Source organism: Canis aureus, chromosome 30 (assembly GCF_053574225.1).
Source record: "Canis aureus isolate CA01 chromosome 30, VMU_Caureus_v.1.0, whole genome shotgun sequence".
Classification (NCBI taxonomy): Eukaryota; Metazoa; Chordata; class Mammalia; order Carnivora; family Canidae; genus Canis; species Canis aureus.
Genome location: NC_135640.1, coordinates 17759383 through 17782321, shown reverse-complemented (window position 1 = coordinate 17782321; position 22939 = coordinate 17759383). Strand labels below are relative to the sequence as shown.

General features: G+C 35.4%; 2 long non-coding RNA genes across 7 annotated transcripts in view; one reads left to right on the top strand and one right to left on the bottom strand.

Annotated features, from left to right (window-relative positions):
* LOC144301758 (uncharacterized) overlaps positions 1-22939 on the bottom strand; it is a 580647-nt gene that overhangs the window by 487485 nt on the left and 70223 nt on the right. The gene's annotated exons all lie outside the window — the stretch shown is intronic.
* Positions 1487-22676, top strand: LOC144301596 (uncharacterized). The gene is made up of 3 exons (XR_013368359.1): positions 1487-2137; positions 2239-2288; positions 20231-22676. It is a non-coding gene; the product is annotated as an uncharacterized LOC144301596 (long non-coding RNA).

The following is a 22939-nucleotide window of genomic DNA, read 5'->3' as shown; positions in this document are numbered from 1 at the left end:
TAAATGATATCCATAATAAAGCTACAGTAACAAGACTGTACATGGTCCTGCCACGGGGGGTGGGTATTACCTTGACCCTTGACCTCTTCTCACATAAGAACCTGAGAAATGAAAATCATGTTCACCATCGCTGTTTGTTTTATACAAATTTACTGTCTTTATTTAAGCAGAGATAAAGGGGGAAAAAATTCTATTCTGAAATAGCCCAAGTCAGGTTCTTAACAGTCATGTGACTTTTTTTTCTGCCAGCCATGTGCTACTCCGTATCATTTTACTCTGAAATAACTATGTGGATTTCAGCTCAACCTGCCTTTGCTTATAATGCATGGCATACCCCGTGAGGGAGCCTGAGAACAGACTCCCTTGAAAAGCTAGGTTCTCATAGTTGGCCTGTAACCATGGAAGCAGATGCCGGTTTCTTCTTACCCCTGCTTACCTCTTTGCAGCCTCGAGCTGCTCCCTATTGTTAAAAGGGGTACGCCTTGATTTTTCTTCATCGTGACCGAACTTGCCTCTTCTTCAAAGGGCATGATGCTGCAGGTCATTGGTCTAGACTGTTTGCACGGTCCAGAGAACAGCCTTGATGTAACCCTTGCTCCGTCTGAGCCACACCACCAGCCGTGCATCTGTAGACTGTAGGGGACATTGGAGATCTGTATTTGAAAAGAAGTCTGTCTGATTTTGCCATTGTGCCTTTTCACTCATCGATCGAATGAATATCGAACCTTCTGTCGTTGCATGTGTGAAATAGATAGCTTAGCAAGCACTTTTGTGCCCAACCTGTGTGGTGGGCCAAAAGGTTTTCCTTTAGTCTCCAGAATTTTTTCTTCAGACTTTATAAATTTTCTGTTAGCTTAAATTATTTATATGCTTTTATTTTATCCAACAGTTATGACGACTGTTTGAGTTAATTCATCTGCAGTTACTTTCTTTTGCTACTAGAAGGAGTATTTTCTTTTCTGGCAACTATGGGTTTTTTTTTTTTTTTCTTTTCTTTTGTAGCTTTTTAAGATCTCCTAGCTTAATTTATCCGTAACTACATGTGGTGTAAATGTACCCTGTTAAGCCAAAAAAGTTGAGATATCTTTCTAAGAAGATGATTAGATGATGTCTATTATTTAACAGGTTTAATTCCAGAAAGGTGAACTTGAACTGCCTCAAGGTAATTTCAGTGATTTGTAAGAGTAAGTAAATCAAATAATCACATTGATTTTTAAGTTAAACAAAATGTTTGATAAAATCTGTTAAAAGGAAAAATTGTCTTTGTTTTACCCCTTTTAAAAATTTGTTTAAAAAATGTTTTTCTGGGGTATTGAAATATACTTTAAGGCATATAAATTGATTACTGTGATTTGGGATGTTAAACAAATACCATAGATTTATAATACGTATCTTATGAGATGATTTAATTAGAAAATATGTGATATGAAAATATGTTGTCTACCTTTCATTTTGAATACAATGACAATTCACTGCTTGTCCTCAATAACTGACATTAACAATAATCAGCCACTTCAAAACGCCTCATCTGCTTATCTTCAGTATACTGCTTAGCAAGCATTGTCTGTGTGTCACCAGTTTTGTTTTGTTTTGTTTAAAAAAAAAAAAAAACCACTATCTCCTACTTCAAGGCATACCTATTTTCTCTAATTGCCACAGGCAAAGGGGAGGTCCGTGGAAGAATAAAGAAGGTTATTGTGACAGATGAAACATAATTCACAATGAGTACTCTTTTCATCCAGCCTTAAGTAGAGGAGGATTACTTCCAAGCTGAATTTGGTGGAAGAATGTTTGAGCTGATTTTATTAACATATAAGGACCGGCCAAAGACAGAAAACCTGTTTCTCTTCAGCCGGGTGGTGGTTATTTTGTGTGTGTGTGTGTGTGTGTGTGTGTGTGGTGTGTTTGGGGGTCTTATTTTGTTCACCTCAAATAGAAGAGATGCTGGACAGAAGACAATCTGGAGAAGCGGAGGGAGTAGGTGGGGAGGGCAGGAAATCAGAAACTTAAAGCAATAAAAGTTGGGTTTTTCTATAGTAGAGAATGAGAAATGATGAGTTAAATATATTTCTACATTCTTTGGCATGCACATGAAATAAAGTCATACTTTTTTTCAACAAACATATGAGCTGCAAAAGTAGGTAAATTTTATTTCATAAACTTAATTTACATTTCTCTAGATAATGATTATTTTTGTCTTTCATAGTGTTAATCTCAAATGGTTTGCTCGATTTCCAGATGCTGTTTAGTTTTATATGAGAGCTTGATACTAAACTTCAATTAAGTAGGTATGTGTTTATTTGGATATTTCATTTGCTTTCAATTGTTTGTTTTGTTTTCAGTGACAGGGCTTCTATTTGATCTTTAAGAATTCTTGTATTCACATATAAATATTTTTTTCTTTCTCTTTCTAATGAGATCAGATTTTAAATTAACTAAAAGATGGGCAAAAAAATTGGACTTGATAAACATCTATGCATCATAAGAAAATTCCAGACTTCCACTGCATTTCATTTGTTTTAAATGGATTCTGATTTACATTAACAATTTTGATTCTGTTATTCCTGAAAAAAAATTCCTTTTGCTTTATTTTCAAATACTTCATAAGGGTTTTAGTTGAAGTAGTGTTCTATATGTAAAAGGAAAAGTAAGCAGTTGTTCTCTCTGCTAGCACATCTACTGTTACAGAACTTACAACAAAGTGCTATTTTTCTGCTATGTTCTTGTCAATCACGGTTTGTTATTCCAGAAAGTGAAAAAAATCCAAATTCTAAATTGAAGTCTTTCTCAATATAATGGATATATTTCAGATTTCAAATATTGTAATGAATAATTCAGGTACAATGAATTTATGTAGGTATTTCCTGGAAGAAGACATAAAAATCATAATCTATATTTTTTCTTTCGTAAATATATATTTAAAACACAATAATATAGTTCTTTTCTGTATGTCTAATATATGGCTTATATTAACCTAAATGATTTTGCCTATTTAAGTTGGCTTTGTAGATAGAAATTTTATAAAATATGCAATCAGATTCTTTCCTCTTAAAATCGTTAACACAGTTAACAAATACTTGTTACTTACATTAAACCTTTGCTTCTATTAACCGATTTTTCATTTCTGTTTATACTGTGATTGAATTGTTAGTGTTCAAAACAACAGTAACTTAAAAATAAAGAATGAACTATTCTAAAATTTCAGAAAATATAGATCATATAATTATCTGTTAATTGGAATAGAAAGCTTTCCCTATACTCCCTACAAAAAAAGTACTGAAGCAAATCACATATTAGAGAATTTATTAGAATATTCTTTTATGTTTTTGCTAATATAAGAAATAGTCTTTAAACAATATAAGAATTTCAAAGTGAAAGTATAAAAATATATGTATTTATTATTGCCAGATCATCTACAGAGATTTCCGATTTGTAGTTTTTATAACCCTGCTAATATTTACTCTGTAAAAACATGCCAACGAACACACCTTTTGCATTCGGTAAAATTTTCCACTACTGCTCTTATTTCAAATTATTGCTTTATATCATTTGAAATAACCTGTGTGTTTAGTATTATAGCATATGAATGCAATTAATGAGGACTAAAGCAATATTTTTAATTAAACAGAGAGGAAAGAAGAAAACTTTAAGAATGAAGAAGTTGATACAGAAATTATTTAAATGTTCACAGTATAAATCTTTTAGATAATAGGTTTTATTTTATGCATAGTTGAACTTAAAATCCAATGGGATATGTTGAATGATCATATATAAAAGCAAAATTCATTAGCACTCACTGAATATTATAAAATATTATAGGAAAATCATTATATTAGTCTAAGGATGAGATTTCTTTTGCAATTACATGACAAGTTTTTTTTAAAATAACATCATGTAACTTGAAAGTGATATCATTATATTTATTTTTAAATTAAGATGTGTGTTCAACAGTGTCACAAAAATAATAAAAATAGGGGTAAGTATATCAGATTTTCATGTACGATCTTTGCAGAGTCCATCTGTTTTATTTAAAATTTACTTCCTGTGTTTTAGGCCAGAACATTTTTCATATCGCTTTCTTCTTCCTCCCCCTCCCTAAAACACATTTTGCTATAAACTTCTGCACCAATCACTAGGAAAGACACAAACAGCAGTAGCAGTTCAGGAAGCAGCCCTGTGAATGTAAAAAAAATCACAGACTTTGATTTTATAAGACAAGTTGGATAGGAGTCAAAACTGCCACATGCGGTGTGAAAAAATGCCACCCTGGTGTGAACAAAAGGTTTAAAATGGAGTCAAGAAGCGTGCAAGCTCGATGTCTAAGCCTTTCCTGTGAATTGTCTGCCACAACCTGCAGGGTATCAAGTGGGCTGGAGAATAGAGGGCTCTTGGAAGCTACAACTGAGAAACATAGGCAGTCAAATGTGTTAGTTGTTGGGTTTTTTTTTTAATTTTGTTATGTTTTGTTTTGTCTCATCTAGGCATCATTATACTAAACTGTTTTACTCAAAACATAAAACAAATCCCAAAAAAGTCACATAATGTGTGAAGAAACTGTTGCTTACAAATGAATTGTTAGATTTTTTTTTTTTTGCATTCCTTCATTTATAGCAAAGTAAGTCACCAACTGTACTTCATATTTAGATTCCTTGTTTTGTGGGCTTGAGTTTTATTTACAGAAGGCTGAATAGGGGAAAATGCCTCATAAAATCCTGAATACTAGAATAAAAAATCTGATGATAGTGCTCGTGTTTGATTATCTTCTCAATGATCACAATGGAGGAAAAAAAACTAATAGTTCACTCTAGGAAACAAGTATTTCATAACTTAATAAATAATACAACAACAATACTGAATGAATATGTAGCAGAAATAATCCTTCAGAAGAAATACTACTACGTTATACTAATGTTACACCTTTCCTAATATATTGCAATGCAAAAATTACTCCACAGCTCAAACTGTTTGTTAACCTAAAAGAGTCAAATGGATCCAAACTTAAACAATCATCATTTACTTAAGTAACTAAAAAAGGCAATTCAATTTTAAGGACAGTTAAAATGTATACCACTGTGTCATAACCCCCACTGCAATAATCTTAATATGTTTATAAAGCCATATATGAATGCTAATTACATGATAAATCATGAATAGCATTTAAAGAAAGTAACATTTCCTAGGTGATTGTGATCTAATCAATACAAACACATCTAAATTCAACAAGAAACATCTTTGATGAGCATTGAAAAGATCCTTAAACTTAGAAGCCAGTTTTATTACATTTGCATCTTATCTCTTATTAAGGATTGGGTCTAAAGCCAGCAAATCCCATTGGTTATGAATGCAGGTCAAGACAGGAACATTTTTCTATTTACTCTTTGTAACACTGGATAGAAATCAATCTGTTACTTTCATTACAACCACACAATCAATTCCATTTAAAGTATAATACAACAGCCAAGTCCAAGGACAATATGGATCCTTGGAAAAAGCTCATACCATTTGCAGGGCTCTATTTGATATAGCTCCTGGTGAACTGTTTTCTTTCTAATTAGTGTACATGGTCACTTAAAGCAAACATACCTAAGCTGGTTTTGCAATGCAGGATCCACCCAAAGATAAAAGTACCATTTCTGTCAAAGTCGCATTTTTAAAAAAATCATTTTTCTTAAACAATAAAAACCTTAAAAGGAAGGATTCTCTGTATAGTGTCCCTAATGTGAACAAACATTATTATAGAGCCATTTTGATATTTTAAGAAAAAGGCTGTACATACCAAAAATTCTGCCTTGAAATTAGCATAGGAAATCCTAAATTCAAATGTCACCTTCCTCTCTTCTCTCAATAACTGACATTTTTTTTTATCAATCTTATCTAATGCCTCAAAATTACCAAGATTTTTGCTACTAGGAGTTTTCTTGCACAAAGCATAGCTCAGTAAACAAAAGAAATACATCCACTGTGTACTCCTTTTACACATAATAGAATCATCACTTCAATTACTTTTAAACACTAAAATTAAGATAATATTCATGTTTATAAATTACTTAAAAGCACAAGCTAAGCCACTGTACACCAACACTAGTGGTAGTTGAATGAATTATTTTCTCTTTATTTTATAAATGAGGATATTTTCCTTTTTTCACGTCAGGTTTAAACATTTCATTTTACATAGTCTTCTGATTTCCTCAAACATATAGTAAATGGATGTCCTCAAGAGCATGATTTACAATTCTCTCAGATATAATCTTTAAAATACATGTTTATTCAAAATGCATTCTCCCCTTCCAAATAATAGGGATAATTCAAATTCAAATCAACTCACTCTTGGTTGTTTCATTAAAAAGACTGTGTCATGGATGCAAATTGCATGATCTTGAAATTTTGGAGTTTGGAAAAGTTTCCTCCACTTAGTGAAATATATTTCAAATTTAGTGTCAACATTTCATTCTTTCTGCAAATCTGAGAACATGCTTCCCTGTCACCATTCAGTATTGTAACTGTTGTTAATGAATTCCCTTTTTAGTGACAAGAAGTAGTTCCTAGGACTGAACTCTCCCCAAACACAGCCTATAAATAAGCTCCAAGACATGAGGGTACTCCCATATGTTCTAAGGGGTCTTAAATGTTTCAGAACAGAAAGGGGTGTGTTTAGTGCTATACTCCTTGCATAAACAAGCACAGGCCAATGAACCCAGAGTCAAAGTCTCCAGAGAGACTGTCACCGCCTAGAAGACATTCTTCTCTACCTCCATTACTCAATTTCTGATGGCCTTGAGTGGCCTTCAGACTCTTGTACAGACTACTGTATAGTTTTGTTTTCTGGTTTTCAATGCCTTTCACCACTGAAAGCATCTAACCCTATTTCCCTGCCTTCTGGTCCACCTGCCAGGCTACCCTGTTCAGACCCTGCAAGCACCACACTTACAGACAGCTTGAACAAATCATGCTCTGGGCCCCAGTGAATTTTGAGTAAATTTGGAATGCAGAGGTTCAAGATGGGTAGACCAAGCCTCCGGTGGCAACTAAGAAGACAGCAGGAAGGACCAGGGCAGATGGAGTCATTTCAGAGTGAGGTTTGGCTTGGACCATTTGTAATACAAGTACTTGAAAAAGAAAAAAGGTCATTTCAAATATGTAGGCCAAAACTTAAAAGGAAGATGGAGATCACCTTAATGTGTAAGCCCAGGCAAGTGAACTAAATAACCTTTGTGCTGATCTTTATACGTTTATTGGTTTTTACTTTAATTGTCCTGTTGTTTTTAAATGTTTGTAAAGACACACAGGGAGTTCCTAAAAACTATAGCCTTTAAATTTGCATCCCTGATATGGTATCATAGTATTCAACATTTTCTTTACTTTTTTTTTTTTAAAGAGAGAGAAGGAAATAAATTTTTAGCAGACTCCATCCCCAGTACAGAGTGAGTCTGATGTGAGGATCAATTTCACAACCCTGAGGGCATGACCTGAGCCTAAATCAAGAGTCGGACACAACCGACTGAGCCACCCAGGGGCCCCTAATTTTAAATTTTGTATTCAACTCCAACATTTATCCTTGTAAAGGACAGCTGAACTTGCTGAAAATTCAGAAATGGACTCATCCTTTATATTCTGAGTTTGCCTGGAATGCCAGACTTCCTAAAGGAAGATCAGAATCATTAGCTGTATTTCCTTATTTTCTTTATTTTTACTTAACACTTTTTTTTTATTTTTTTATTTTTTTATTTTTACTTAACACTTGAAAATAATAGGACTAAAATGTGACTTTTTTTCTGTTTACATTTAAATTTGCTTGTGGAAGCTCAGTTTTCATTTATCAAATGATACAATACATAATACTTTTATACTAAAGGGATTTTTAAGAAAACCAATCAATATAATTTACTATTAGTTTTCTTTTTTTAAATATGTTTTTAAAGATTTTGGTTATTTATTCATGAAGAGACACAGGGAGAGAGAAGAAGATACATAGGCAGAGAGAGAAGCAGGCTCCCCACTGGGAGCTGGATGCAGGACTCGATCCCAGGACCTGGGGACCATGTCCTGAGATGAAGGCAGAAGCTCAATCACTGAGCCACCCAGGTGCCCCTACTGTTAGTTTTCTATTGGATGCATTACATTTTGGTAAAAGTAATGAGTTTAAATTACTAAATATCTAAAAATAAATGATGTAAAATATAGTTTTTAAATGTCAAAATTTTATATGTAATATGTGTCACAAAATTATAGGCCCATACTAAATATGGTTATAATATGCTTAGTATGTCTTAAGAGGCAATGAATACTTTATATGCTTTCATTGTTGATCTGGACTGCAGGTGGAAACCCTACCTATCAGCTATGCTGTTCTCTAATCAAAGAAAATATGTGTCACTGTGGTTTTGAGGAAAAATATATCTTAGTTAACATTATTTCTCAAAGCAAAATCTCAAGTTCAAATCTATTGCTAGGAGCTCATACTTCTCAATTTCTATTTAATAATTTAAAAAATATAGTTGATGGGGCACCTGGATGGTTTGGTCATTTAAATGCCTGACTCTTAATTTCGACTCAGGTCGTGATCTCAGGGTGGTGAGACTGAGCCCTCCATTGGGATCTGTGCTTGGTGGGGAGTCTGCTTGAGATTCTCTCCCTCTCCCTCTGCCCCTCCCCTGCTCATGTGTACTCTCCCTCATTCTTCAATAAATAAATCTTCAAAAAATAATAAAATAAATAGAAATAATAAAAAATAAAATTGAGATACAGTATAATTTTTGCTATCAGAAGTCAACATTCTTCAGTTGTGTATATTTAATTCTGAAATGCTATTTTAAAAATGGAAAAAATCATAGACTTCTAAGCCCATTTTTTACTTTAAAAAAGGTTGGATGAACTTTAAAATATAGTATTTCTAAAGACTATTAATTCTTCCATAGGTTGAGACCAAAAAAAGGTATAATAGCTTGAAAGATTAATATTATAAACAATGTAAACTTGCAATAAATTGGGAACTGTTCTTTGGGGGTGTGAATCATTTAATAGAAGTCTGCTCTCAAAAAGACATTTCTAAAATTACTCATAAAGTGAAATAGATATTGACAATGTTTTCTGTCAAGTAGTCCTTTGGTCTTAGATATATTCACTCTTTCAACTAACATTTTTTTATTGCCTTTGTGCTTTCCCAGGTTTTGAAGACACTGATATATTCAATGCATATTTGTTGCAACCCTATTTAGCACCATTCCAAGTGCTAAGTGTGTAATTACAATTTTTTAAACAATTGCTTTTTTAAATAACTTTTTAAGAGGATTATGTGTTATGATGGAGAACAATGAGAGCTGGAAGAAGAAGAAAGAGTTCCTACATAGATAAGATAGTCAGAAAAGGTCAAGGGGAAAGGTCTCCAGAAGCAATATGTGAAATGATGTTTGAAAAATGAGAATGACCAGGCAAGGGAAGAACAATGTATAGTTTCTCCACTAGAAAGAATAGGTTGTGTGAGGGACCCAGCGCAGAAAGACTAAGTATATGAGAAGCAATAAAAGTAGACCATCGCTCCTAGAGCATAACCAGAGAGCAGGAGAGGAGTGACTTGAGGCCTTTGGGATAGGAGAGTAAGAAACTTATCCCTCACAGACTTATAAGGCCATAGAGAAGAGTTTGAATTTATTCTCAGGGCAGTGGATAACTCCTGAGGCAGAGTCTCTTAGGAATGAGATATTGAAATACATATTTTTTAACCTTCCTAGATTTGGAGACTATCAATTGTAATGAAATGCATTAAGCAGTAGTTCTTAACAATATCAAATAATAATTCCCACATCATTATTTGGTGAATAATTCAGGCTTCCTCATTTTTCTTAACTGAAAGCTGCATGCTTGGGATATTTGTTTTTGGATTTTGTTCCCAGAAGCTAATGAAACAAGGAGCTTCCTAAAAGCCAGTGTTAACTTGGTTACTCTGGTTATCGGGTAAGGTACATGATTCTGGAAACATATGTAATATTTTCTATCAAGAATAGTTATATTCCCTGAGTTTGTATACTCACATGGCAAAATAATTCACTGATAAGATTTTATTTAATTTTATATGTGTTTAAGTATTTAATTGAAAAGTTTAAGGGCATCACTCTACGCATTAGAAACACTGAATCAGGTATTTTCAGTTTGTTCGCAATTGAACCAGTTGAATAGCACACACATGTAGGTTACTTTATGTTACAAGTAAATGTAATACTATTCTCTACTGAACAATGAGTAATTGTTCTCTATGAGTAACAGTTAATTAAAATATCCTTTAAGTTTGTAATAACTTTTAAAAGTTAACTGATTAGACCTATTTAGGGAAGATAAAATATGTTCACTAAACCAAAAGGAGAAGAGCTCTAAAGATCGGATAAGCAGTTGGAGTCATTATTAATAAGCTGTGGCCAAGGCCACAACTTTGAAAATTAATAAAGCACAACTATTAAGCTAAATTACAAGGTGTTTCTGCTGAAATGTTTAATCACAAGCTTCATTGTACTTTTTAAGCCCCTTAATGACAAATAATTACAGCACTGTAAATTCTAGATATTAAAACACATGACTAAGAGTAACATGCTTTAAACTTACCATAAAAGTACTGTAGTTGACATTTTTAATTGGGGCTTCTCGTTAGTGAAGTTTTCCCCAAGCAAATATCTTGCACCTTTTAAAAGAATAATATACAGATCATTCCTTCCAGAAGATCTATATTTAACCAGGTATAAGAGGAAATTAGGCTTCAACGAATGCTTAATGCACTTACATGTAGAACTTTTTACTTAATGTTGAGAGTGTGCTTTTATAAATGCATTCAATATTTTGGTTTCCTTTAAAAAAATTTTGATATAGGACATATATACTAATCTTTATATATTGAAATGTCTTTAAATGTTCAATGTGAAAAATCTAATTTAAAACCAGACAGTCAAAATTGTCACTTTATATAAGATCTTATCTACTTTACGTACATATCAATGCATTACATGAAAAGGTTTTACTGGGGTAACAGTATATAAGGGATATTAGACCACAAAGTGAGTTTCAAGACAGACTTCCTAGTAGCAACTTCATTGTAGGTACCAGTGAAACTATAAAAGGTTCAGAATAAGGAGATATGAGAGTATTTTCCAAAGACTGTTTTGGGGAGCACTGTAACTGCTCCTCCAATCAATTTGAGTGATGGAGTTTCAGACCAATTGGAGAGCTAAAGTTGGGAGACAGAATGGAAACGCTCTTGTGGGGACTACGTAAGTGACACATTCATTACTAGCTGCTTTACACATTACACATTCATGAGCTAGCTGCTTTAGGGTCAGATCAAAGGAGAACTTCCTCCAAGGTTGACATCTGGTTGAATTTCCAGAGCTTGTAGATGCAAAGAATGCATGAAGGAGTATGGCCTGTGGACCAAGGCAGTTCAGTTCCAACCATGAAAAGAAACTGCCAGAAGAAGCACTTGAAAGGATGGTAGATGCCATGAGGGAGGTTGAGTGGAGTAAATACCTCAAAAGACGAACTGAGGATGGCACAGCTATGAGATGAAAATCTATTATCCAATGCACAGGAAGCATAGTAGAATATTCCCAATAGGGATCTCTGACGTACATTCAAAAGCACCCCATGAGCTTTAGACAACCGCTTAGACAATGGGAAGCCCACTTAAGACAATAACAGTAAAATGAGTATTTCTTGGACCCTCACTAATCTCTACTATAGCTTTGACACTATGTAGTAGAAACTACCCTTAAGAAGATGCTGGAAGGGACACCTGGGTGGTTCAGTGGTTGAGTTCTGCCTTTGGCCCAGGACATGATCCTGGAGTTCCAGGATCAAGTCCCAAATCGGGTTCCCTGCATAAAGCCTGCTTCTTTCTCTGCCTATGTATCTGCCTCTCTCTCTCTCTCTCTCTCTCTCTCTCTGTATCATGAATAAATAAATAAAATCTTTAAAAAAAAAAAAAAAGAAGATGCTGGAGGAGGAATGCAAGCCTGAGGTGGGTATAAAAGGTGTAAAAGTTCTTCTTTCTGTTTCCTGGGCCACAGATACCATACCTGCAGTGGATCCCATTCTGGGTAAAAGGAGAGATGAGTTTAGAGGGATAGGCAGTAGCCAGTTAATGTAGAGCTGGTCTATTTTTAAAAATTAGACTATATTTTAGAGCAGTTTTGGGTTCACAGCAAAATTAAGTGGAAGGAATAGAGATTTCCCATATATCCCTGCCCGCACAGATGCATAGTTTCCCTCATTATCAATATTATTCATCAAAATGGTCCTTTTTTTTTTTTTTCATAACTGATGGGCCTACCTTGACATATCATTATAAACCAAAGTCCATTAGAGTTCATTGTTCCTGTTGAGCATTCTATGCTTTTGGACAAATGCCTAATGACAGGTATCCACCATTATAGCATCATACAGATAACTTTCACTGCCCTAAAAATCTTCAGTGCTCTATGTACGTAGCCTTTTCAGATTGGCTTCTTCCACTAAGTAATATATATGCAAGTTTCTGCCATGTCCTTTCACGACTTGGTAGCTTATTTCTTTTTAGCATTGAATAATATTCCATTGTGTGGATGCATTTGGGGCCTTTTATTTATTTATTTATAAAGATTTTATTTATTTATTCATGAGTGACACAGGGAGAGGCAGGGACATAGGAAGAGGGAGGAGCAGGCTCCATGCAGGGAGCCTCATGTGGGATTCCATCCCAGGACCCGAGGATCATGACCTGAGCCAAAACAGGAGCTCAACCACTGAGCCACCCAGGTGCCCCCTTTTGTTTTTTTATTTTTTAAGATTTTATTTATTTATTCATGAGACAGAGAGAGAGAGAGAGAGAGGCAGAGACACAGGCAGCGGGAAAAGCAGGATCCCTCCAGCAGAGAGCCTGACATGGGACTCAATCTTGGGTCTCCAGGATCACACTCTGGGCTGAACATGGCACTAAACCACTGAGCCCCCCAGGCTGCCCACCTTTGTTTTTTTAAAGAAAGTTTTCAATCCATGTGCAATGGAAAGAACTTGTAAAGTTTTAAGAGGAGTGACATGATGAGATTTGTGATTTAAAAGTATAAACTTGGCTTCTTTATGGGGGAAGAGATTAAAGGATAAAGTCCAAGAGAACAGTTGGGGTGCTATTACAATAGTTCTGGTGAGAGAGGAGAGAGCTACACTCTGGGGTGATAGCAGTTGAGATGAACAGAATGAAATGGTTTAAAAATATATGTATGAAGAAAAGTATAATAGCACTTGTTGATGAATCAGATTTTGAGAATTATAGAAAGAGAGGTCAAGTATGAATTATGGGGTTTGGGCTTAAGTAATTGGGTGGATGAGAGTATTTAACAAGGGCGGGAGGTGAACTAGGGCTGGAAGTCCAACTGGAGTGGATTGACGCCAGGCCAAAAACTCTGCACCTCAGAAATTTTCTATTTGAAGTTTATAAAAATCCTCACCAGACGTAAATCTCATTTCCTTTTTTCTTGCAGATTGTTGGCCACTCCTTCTAGGCTCCAGGGATATGAATAATGCTCTTAATAATGTCAAAGAATTTCCATCAATCCTTAATTGCCCACTAATCTGTTTCCACTGTCCTAACCATCTTTTTGATGGTGTTCCCAGCCACTACCAAACTTGACATTTTACATCCGGCATTACTTTCTCAGCTTATTCGTCTGTTTAATTTCTTTCTTTTTTCTTTCTTTCTTTCTTTCTTCTTTCTTTCTTTCTTTCTTTCTTTCTTTCTTTCTTTCTTTCTTTCTTTTTCTTTCTTCTTTTTTTCTTCCTTTTCTTCTTCTTCTTCTTCTTCTTCTTCTTCTTCTTCTTCTTCTTCTTCCTTCTTCCTTCTTCCTTCTTCCTTCCTCCCTCCCTCCCATCCTCCCTTTGCTTCCTTCCTTCCTTCCTTCCTTCCTTCCTTCCTTCCTTCCTCCCTTCCTTCCTTCCTTCCTTCCTTCCTTCCTTCCTTCCTTCCTTCCTTCCTTCCCTCCTTCTTTTGGTTGTTTTTTTTCCCCAAAAAAACTTCTATTATTTGCAAACATTTATGTCAGTTAAAATGTCAAAATTCTTTTTGGAATTCTAAATAAATAGCATAGAAGGAGTCCATGAAAGACTGCTAAGATCATTTACAGTAGGTTGTGATCATAATCACTGGCTAAGAGTGTACAGTCCATCATAGTAGCTCCCATTGGCTAAAAGATTAAAATAAGGGCAGCCTGGGTGGCTCAGCGGTTTATCGCCACCTTCAGCCCAGGGCCTGATCCTGGAGACCCGGGATCGAGTCCCACGTCAGGCTCCCTGCATGGAGCCTGCTTCTCCCTCTGCCTGTGTCTCTGCCTCTCTCTGTCTCTCTCTGTCTCTGTGTCTCTCGTGAATAAATAAATAAAATCTTTTAAAAAAAAGATTCAAATAACACTCAGAGCATATAAACAGTTTTTTATTTTTTAAAAGATTTTGTTTATTCATGAGAGACACAGAAAGAGAGAGACAGATAGACAGAGAGAGGCAGAGACACAAGCAGAGGGAGAAGCAGGCTCCATGCAGAGAGCCTGACGTGGGACTCTATCCTGGGTCTCCAGAATCACATCCTGGGCTGAAGGTGGCGCTAAACCGCTGAGCCACCCGGGCTGCCCTAGTTTATAATATTTTTTGTCCTATATTCATTTTTTAACAAAAATGACTGAGAAATAAATAGCATTAAAATCAATCTGCAATACCAATGTTAATTTCCCTGTTTTAATAATTGTATTATAACTATATAAGATATTAACATTAGGGGAATTGGGGTCAAGGATCTATATACACTCCATGTACTATTTTGTAACATTTCTATAGGCCTAAAATTATCTTGAAATACCAAGTTAAAAAGTAAACCATTCCTGCAAGGGGAGAATTAAAAGGGAAGTACATTTCCAAGATATCTAAAACAGACAGGTGGGCAGCCTGGTGGCTCAGCAGTTTAGCACCGCCTTCTGCCCAGGGCATTATCCTGGAGACCAGGATCGAGTCCCACGTTGGGCTCCTTGCCTGGAGCCTGCTTCTCCCTCTGCCTGTGTCTCTGCCTCTCTCTCTCTGTTTCTCGAATAAATAAATAAAATTTTAAAAATAAATAAATAAATAGATAAAAGAGACAGGTATTCAAATATCAGCACTAAAAGAGTGTAATTCAGTGTTATGCCTTTACTTACTCTTGATTAAATGCATGAGTTCGCTTATATTTGCAAATGAAATCTGATTAAATTATATGAAATAAAGTAAAACAGGAATATATGAATAAATATATGACTACATAAAATGTCTTGGGGCTTAATGAATAAACAAGAAGTAATATTATCTCAAAAAGTTGTAAAGGAGTTAAGAATCCACCATAAATCTAAATTCAGACTTTCTTACATTCTAAACCTGCTTGCCCTTGTTCTTAAGAAAAAAATATTTTATAAATTCCCTTAGTTCTAAACCATGTCTTTTAGTTTAAATCACACCGTTTTTCTTTACTCAGGTACAAAATATCAGAGTCCTCTTTTACTCTTCCTTCTTCATTTTTGCTTTTGTCAAGTTTCTAAGTCATGCCAAATCTTTGTCTTCATTATCATCACTTTTCACTTTTTTTGAGAGAGAGAGAGAAAGAGAGAAAACGAGAGAGAGAGAGAGAGAGAAAGCAGGGGGTGGGGTGGCAGAGGAAGAGGAAGAGAGAGAATCTTAAGCAGGCTCCAAGGCCAGTGCAGACCCAGATGTGGGACTCTATCTCCTGATCCTGGGATCATGACCTGAGCCAAAATCCAGAGTCAGATGCTTAACTGCCTGAGCCACCCAGGTGTGCGCCCCCCCTCCCCATTATTTTCACTTTTATCTTACATTAAGTCCTTATTGCTTCTCTGGGGTATGACATAAGAATATCCTCCTATATACCATCCTTATTTTCCCTGGCTCAAGTGGTCCATTCTATATATATAAGATAAATTATTCACTATAAATTATAGACCTAGTCATGTGCAAAAGCTTTCAGAGGAAATATATCACTTTAAAAAAGAAAATTAAAAAAAATTCCTCTGGAATCTGTATATATATATCATGGCTCCTTTAAGTCTTATAAACCTCAACCTACCCTCTTCTTTCTACGTATGTTCCCTGCCCTCCTGCCAAACTGTATTGTTTGCTGTTCCTTTAAGAGGCTCACACTTTTCCATCTCTGCCTTTGTTCATGTTGTTTCATTACAGCTGAAATTTTGTGTTCTCTCAGTTATTTAAAGGACCAGCCTTAATGCACAAAATCAAGATATAATAGTAAGATGACAGAGTGGTCTTGCCCTTGAAATGCTCCTATTAAAGGACGTTCTACATGAAACTTTCCTAATCCACTTGTTAGTATTTAGGCTTTTCTCTGACCTGCCTTCGTTATTGTGAAGGCATCGATAGGAGTGTAACCTGATAACACCCTCCCAGGTGTTAATTTCATAAGCCTGACTCTGTTTATACACATTTTTTTTATACCTTGAAATGTCCCAGAGAAATTGGCACTCAGAAAAGATCAATAGAATTAGCAAGAATACTGAAGAAGCAACCATTACTCAAACTCAGTTCTCAATCACCTCCTCCCTTCGCTAGCGAAACTTCTTACCACAACTAACTAATGTACATATTTTTTAACTTTAAAATATTGACAGGCATGCTGCTTTTCAGATTTTTGATTAATAATAATCCAAAATTGTGGATCAGTGATCCACAATTACATATGACATGATTCTAGATGTAGAAATCATATGTCTCCTTTATTCTGCATACTGTTCAAATTTCCAACTGAAGGAAAGCATAACTGAGCAGGAATCATGACCTAAATGCAGTTCACTCTATTCAGAATTCTATTCTCTTACCGTATTTATTATCTAATATTTACAGAATCCCTTCATGTGGTTGTTTGAGCTGTGCCCTGTAAGAGGGACAATGGCCAGGGAGATGAGTGAAGCTGAAATCCAACCCATACTCTGCTTACCAAACCATAAGTATGACTCCAATTACACTTGCAAGTATGCATGTGTCATCTGCACAGAGAAAAGAGCACCATTTTACAATTCACAGAAAGTACAAGGGGGGGATTAATCTAGCCAATAAACTTTAATATGTTATATAGAAAAACTTTTCAATACTGAAATCCTTGGTGTGTTTTTTTAAATCCAATTTTGCTGAAAGGAGTGCAATTTTCATCTAAGTGTATTCCAACATAGGAGCAGTAAAGAATTCTATGAATTAAACATACACACTCAACCTAGAAATAATAAAAAGATACATTAGGTCATTGGATCGATTTCTTTTCCAATGTAAGATTGTTCTCTCTTGTGTATTTTTCATTGCTGTGTCCCATACAAGTTTAAACTATTTAAACTATGGTTCTTATTCTATTTCCCAAGGGTGGGTATTTAAGAATCTAATAGAAGTCCATGATAATGAATTGAAGGGTAGGTATTTTCACTTTATGCTTTTTTGGTGAAGTAAACCAGCCTAGAATTCAGGGCACTTGTTATTACCCTTATGTTTATTATTATTATTATTATTATTATTATTATTAATCAGTGATTATCTATCTGTTGGCCAACACTTGTATTCATTATGTCCATTATCTCTAATTCTATCTACAAAGTAGCCTAATGATTCTCATTTTTCCAAAAGAAAATTCAGGTGTTTAGTAATTTCCCCAAGTCCAGATGGCAAGCATGTGTTTAAACTTAGACTTAGATCCAGTCTTCCTGGCTACAAAGATTTTCTCACTCATTTATTTTTTTTAAGATATTATTTATTTATTCATGAGAAACACAGAGAGAGAGACAGACAGAGGCATAGACAAAGAGATGCACAGGCTCCAAGCAGGGAGCCTGATGTGGGACTCGATCCCAGGACTCCAGGATCATGCCCTGGGCCGAAGGCAGGCGCTCAACCACTGAACCATCCAGGCATCCCTTTCTCACTCCTTTAAATGAAGTCTTGCAAACTATGTTCCACTTTCTTTAATAAATTTATTCACTAAATACTTGCAGAATACTTCTTATGTGGCCTTCATTTTCCTAGATGCTAGAGATGAGCAAGAGAGAGATTACTTGCTCTTAAGGGCCTTACATTAAAGAAAGAGACAATAAAAAATTAGACAAATACATAAGCTCAGGTATCAACAAGTACTATGACATAAAACAAATCAGGGTAACGAAATACAGAATAGTGAGTTGGAAGCAGTGGTTGGAAAGTTAGAGGAAGTCTTTCTGAAGAAATACTATTTAGTAATGGCCAGAGTGTAGTAAGAAGAAAGTCACGTGAAGGTTGAGTGGAAGAGTATCCCCAGGTAGAAGAATCATAGCATTTTAGAGAAACTCCATGAAGGTCAGCATCACTAGGACAGGATGCACAAGTGGAAGAGTGGTAGGAGATCAAGTCAGAATGTAGGTAGATCTCATAATGCAGGCTCAAGTAGGCAAGGGTAAGGAGTTGGTGGTGGTAGTGGTGGTTGTTGTTTTATGATGAGAAACCATCGGAGAGCTTTATCTAATTTAGGTTTTTTGAAAAATCACCTAGACTTAGGTATAGGAAATTAACTCTAGAAGACTGGAAACAGAAATACCTGTTAGAAGCTATTCCACAGCCTTCACAAGGGATGACAGTGGCTCAAGAAAGAGTGGTAGTAGCCCTAGAGGTAGAGAGAAGTGGTTATGTTAGAACAGAGTTGAAAATAGAGTTGGCAGGTCTTGCTGATGGAAAGGATGTGGGTGTCAGAAAAAGAGAGAAACCCAAGATCACACTTAGGTTTTACACTTGAGATACTTGGGGGAGGTTGGTGCCATTTACTGAGACAGGGGAATATTGGAAAGGAGCAGGATTTTAGGAATGGATAAGTGGGAAATTAAAAAGTTTGTTGCATAAAGTTTATGGTGTTTTATAAGTGTTTCTCTCCCATTTGGTCTATAGCATTACAAGTACATCAGAAAAGATCAAAAGGGTGTTGGTAGACACCTCCCATAGATATGTGTAAGATGTGAAAACAGGTCTCTACTCATCCACAAATACAATACTGCCCCTAATATTTTATATTATACCTAGATAATTATTCATTGGACACATGGTTTGATTTGGATCATCAAATCAATGATTGAATAGAGCCAGAGAAGAAATATATAATGACTATTAATCTTCTTTTTGCTCATCAATCATTCCTATGATGTCCAGGGGCAAATCATCACGGGTCCACTCTTTCTATCTAAAAATGTGTGTTTTCCCATGGTCCTGAGGTTGGAGGCAGACATATAGAGTTTGCTGAGATTTTTTTGCCTTTGTTGGTTTTCTGTCTCTTCCTTTCAGAATTATTCTCAAAACATGTCTCTTCAAAAAGGATTCCACAGTTGATCCAAGCCACACAGCAAAGAGCCCTAATATTTACTGAGGTTCTGAAGAGGGTATCATTTGTATCACTCTGGAGCCCTTAGAACTGACTACATTTCTTAGCTTTCCTTTTGGTTCTAGGTGCTTTCTACCTAGTAGGATTGTAACCTGCTTAAGGTAAGAGGTGATGTCTTTTGCATCACTCAGTACGAAGTACAGGGCTCACATAAGACGGCTTTGAATAGTTTTTGCTGATTTAAAAAGAAAGAGAAAGGAAAGTCTCTTTTTCCAAAATTCAGAAGGATGCAAAATAGCAAAGTTTTTTTTTGGTGACTTTCATCATATATTTGTGAAATAATAAGCTGCTAACTCTGGAAGCAATATTACAAATAGTATGATCCAATTCTATTCTGCATTTGAATCATTGCTAGGTAAGCTGCCACTTGCTGAAATCAAAACAGACAAACAGAAAATCAAAAAGAACCAGAATGTACATCTGTGTCTGTCAGCGAAATGCTTTGGTTTGCTGGTGACTGGTTTGTTCTTTGGAGTTTTATGGTTTTTTAGTTGTTTTTGCTATTTTGAACCTTATTAACATTCCTATGGTTTATTTTACCTGTAAATGGTGATCAGCAACATGAGTAGTAAGAAGGGAGGACATAACGTTTGAAGGAAGCTTCTCACCAACCAATTCGAAGGAGCTTCAATCAAGTTGAAGAGTCTCTCCACTTGATTGGAATTTCAAAGCAATAATTACATGGTGATAGTTATTAGGATTAATGTGGGCTAGTTTGATTTTATAACCTGTAAGAGTCATCCAAACACTAACAGCATTTCCTTTTTTTTTAATATTTTATTTATTTATTAGAGACACACATAGAGAGAGGCAGAGACACAGGCAGAGGGAGAAGCAGGCTCCATGCAGGGAGCCCGACGTGGGACTCGATCCCGGGTCTCCAGGATCATGCCGCGGGCTGAAGGCGGAGCTAAACTGCTGCACCACCGGGGCTGCCTCTAACAGCATTTCCTAAACAGTTTATTATACAGAGAAAAAATCTTTTGACTAGCAAACAAATACATGTGTCCACATATCCTTGGTGGTTTGCTTTTTTCTACTGGCTAGTCTTTAACAAACTTGAATTTGTGACAGTGAAATTTCAAGGACTTTATCACTTTCGAGTAAAATGATCTAATAAGTTTTCTGGCCAAACACAGCAGAAGCCTGGAATTCTTAGACTCGACAGAGGTATAGATCCTTTTTAAAGTTCAGCCTAAAATAGTGAGCTTTTGTCTTTATAAACTGGAAAAAAACATGAAAGATTTATCATGAAAGGAAATGTGGCAAGAAGTGCATGTCTATATTCTAAGATTTTTCCAATTACAAATAAAAACACTAGAATTATTTTTCTCAAGCCACAAGTTGAAAGTAGAGTAACCCCCTCCTATTTTACATCTATTCTCATTGATCAATGTGGCTAGATAATTCCACCTCCCTTTCCCACAGTTTTGATTCAATCTGTTATAAGTCCATCTTTTAGAATGCTTGCTGTGCCCAGTGGTCAGAAACAAATTTGGTTCAATACTAAACTGAGTAATTCAAGTGGACAGCCAAATAGCTGATATTATACTCATCTGTGACTGAAAACAAAACAAAACAAAAAAACCCACAGAGATAAATTGGATTTGGTGAGAGAGATGATAAAAGACCTTGGTGAAAATATAGTGAACAGGTTTGTCAATATGGAGAATTTCTATTTCCCTTCTTAAGTATGTTTTTATGTGTATGATTTTGTGATATATCTTATGCTTTTAGCATAGTGTTTCTTAAATTTCTACTACCAAAATGGCTTGTCAAATTCCCACAGGTAGGAGACCATCAGGGATTCTCCAAAAGAATCTTACTTAGCAAATGAGCTTGCATCTTCTAATAAACAAGTCATGAGAATATTAATGTTAATACTAATTGCCTAGAAGCAGTCTAAGGGGAAATAGAAAAATAGGGTCCTGATTCTTTCCTCTAGAGCAAAAAAATCTCAGGGAAGAGGAAATTATCAAAATGTAGTTCTAGAACATTGAAACTTCCTCTTCATGTTGAAAAGGATGTATAATAAGCACATCTGTGTTTGGGAAGGTGAAGTTTAACTCATCTTGTGTCAAGTATCTTCAAATACGGCATGAAAATTCTTGGCAATTTCAACATGCACTCACTTCCTCCTGTGTACCAGGCAACATGGACCGAAAGAGGATACATAAGACAAGGAACTGGAAATTCCAAGACAAGATGATAGACTTGCTCCTCTACTAAGGCATCCTGAATTTTCTATAACATGAGGATATTCCCTAAACTTCCTCTTAACTTGAGCAGTTAGAATCTTTGTGGACCTCAGTTTCATGCCAAGTCTAAAACCTAATTTTACGAATCCAAAGAGTTGCCAACAGAATCATAGAGGAGGAGGTGAGTAAAGTATGAAAGATAAAAGATAGAAGGAGAGATAGATAAGAGCATGAGCCAACATAGAGAATGGATTTAGCTGAATACAAAGTTTCAGTTGGAAAATATCAACATGGAGTTGTCTTAGGTTGATCCTTCACAAAAATACTATTAAGACAAAGTCGGAAATGCACAATGTATTTGAGCTGTATGGTAATGGACCGTTGCAGAAACATTCTAAAGCATGGGTATGGCCAGAAAGCCATGCAGAGAAAATGTGGTTTCTTTTGGGACCACTAAGAATGAGACAGAGATGGAGAGACCAAGAGAGGTAGATAGTAATCAGAATCCTGCAAAACTAAGATAGACACAAAGTGACTCTAAAAATTAATATTAACTTTGTATGTAGTATTCCAAATTTGAAATTGCTCCTACCCTGCACTCAACAAATTGTCTGGAACATCATGCTAATTCAATAATAAATGTAGAGCAGATGTTTAAAACTGTGTGATTGTAAAGACCAATCCTATTCCATAAACTGTAATGTTAAACGTGAATGTTGATGAGAAGGCACTACCACGGATTTGGGATGGCTTCATCCTTTAAAACCCTTTGGTGAGCATAAAATAAGAATGGAGACGATACAGCGACATTCTGTTTCCTGGGGACACCGCTAGTACTGAGTCAGCATGATTACTTCAACAAACATTCTTTGATCATCTACAATTGTTTTTCGGTTCACAATGCTTACATTCTAATGAAAAGAGAGCCAATAAAGAGAGGATAAACAACAATGAGGACTTCAATTTAGCTGAAGGCAGCAAAAAATTTTAAAAAGAAAATGTCATTGGTAATTGGCACTCAACTATCTTGTAAATTGCAATAAAAGGGTTTTTTTTTTTTAAGAATATAAGAAGAGGCAATATTTCCACAAATATTATATGTTCTCCTAAAATTGAACACGGAAAGTTATACTATTTAAGATAAGATCTCAGTCTTGGGTCTCTGTTTCTGTAGGTTATAATTACTTATAATTTTTTTTAAGTCTACCCTCTGAAATATTTTAAATTCAGTCAATCATGCAACATGGTACCTCCTAAAAACTTGTTTTTCAATAGTACCTCCTTGGATCTAAAAGAGTAGAAT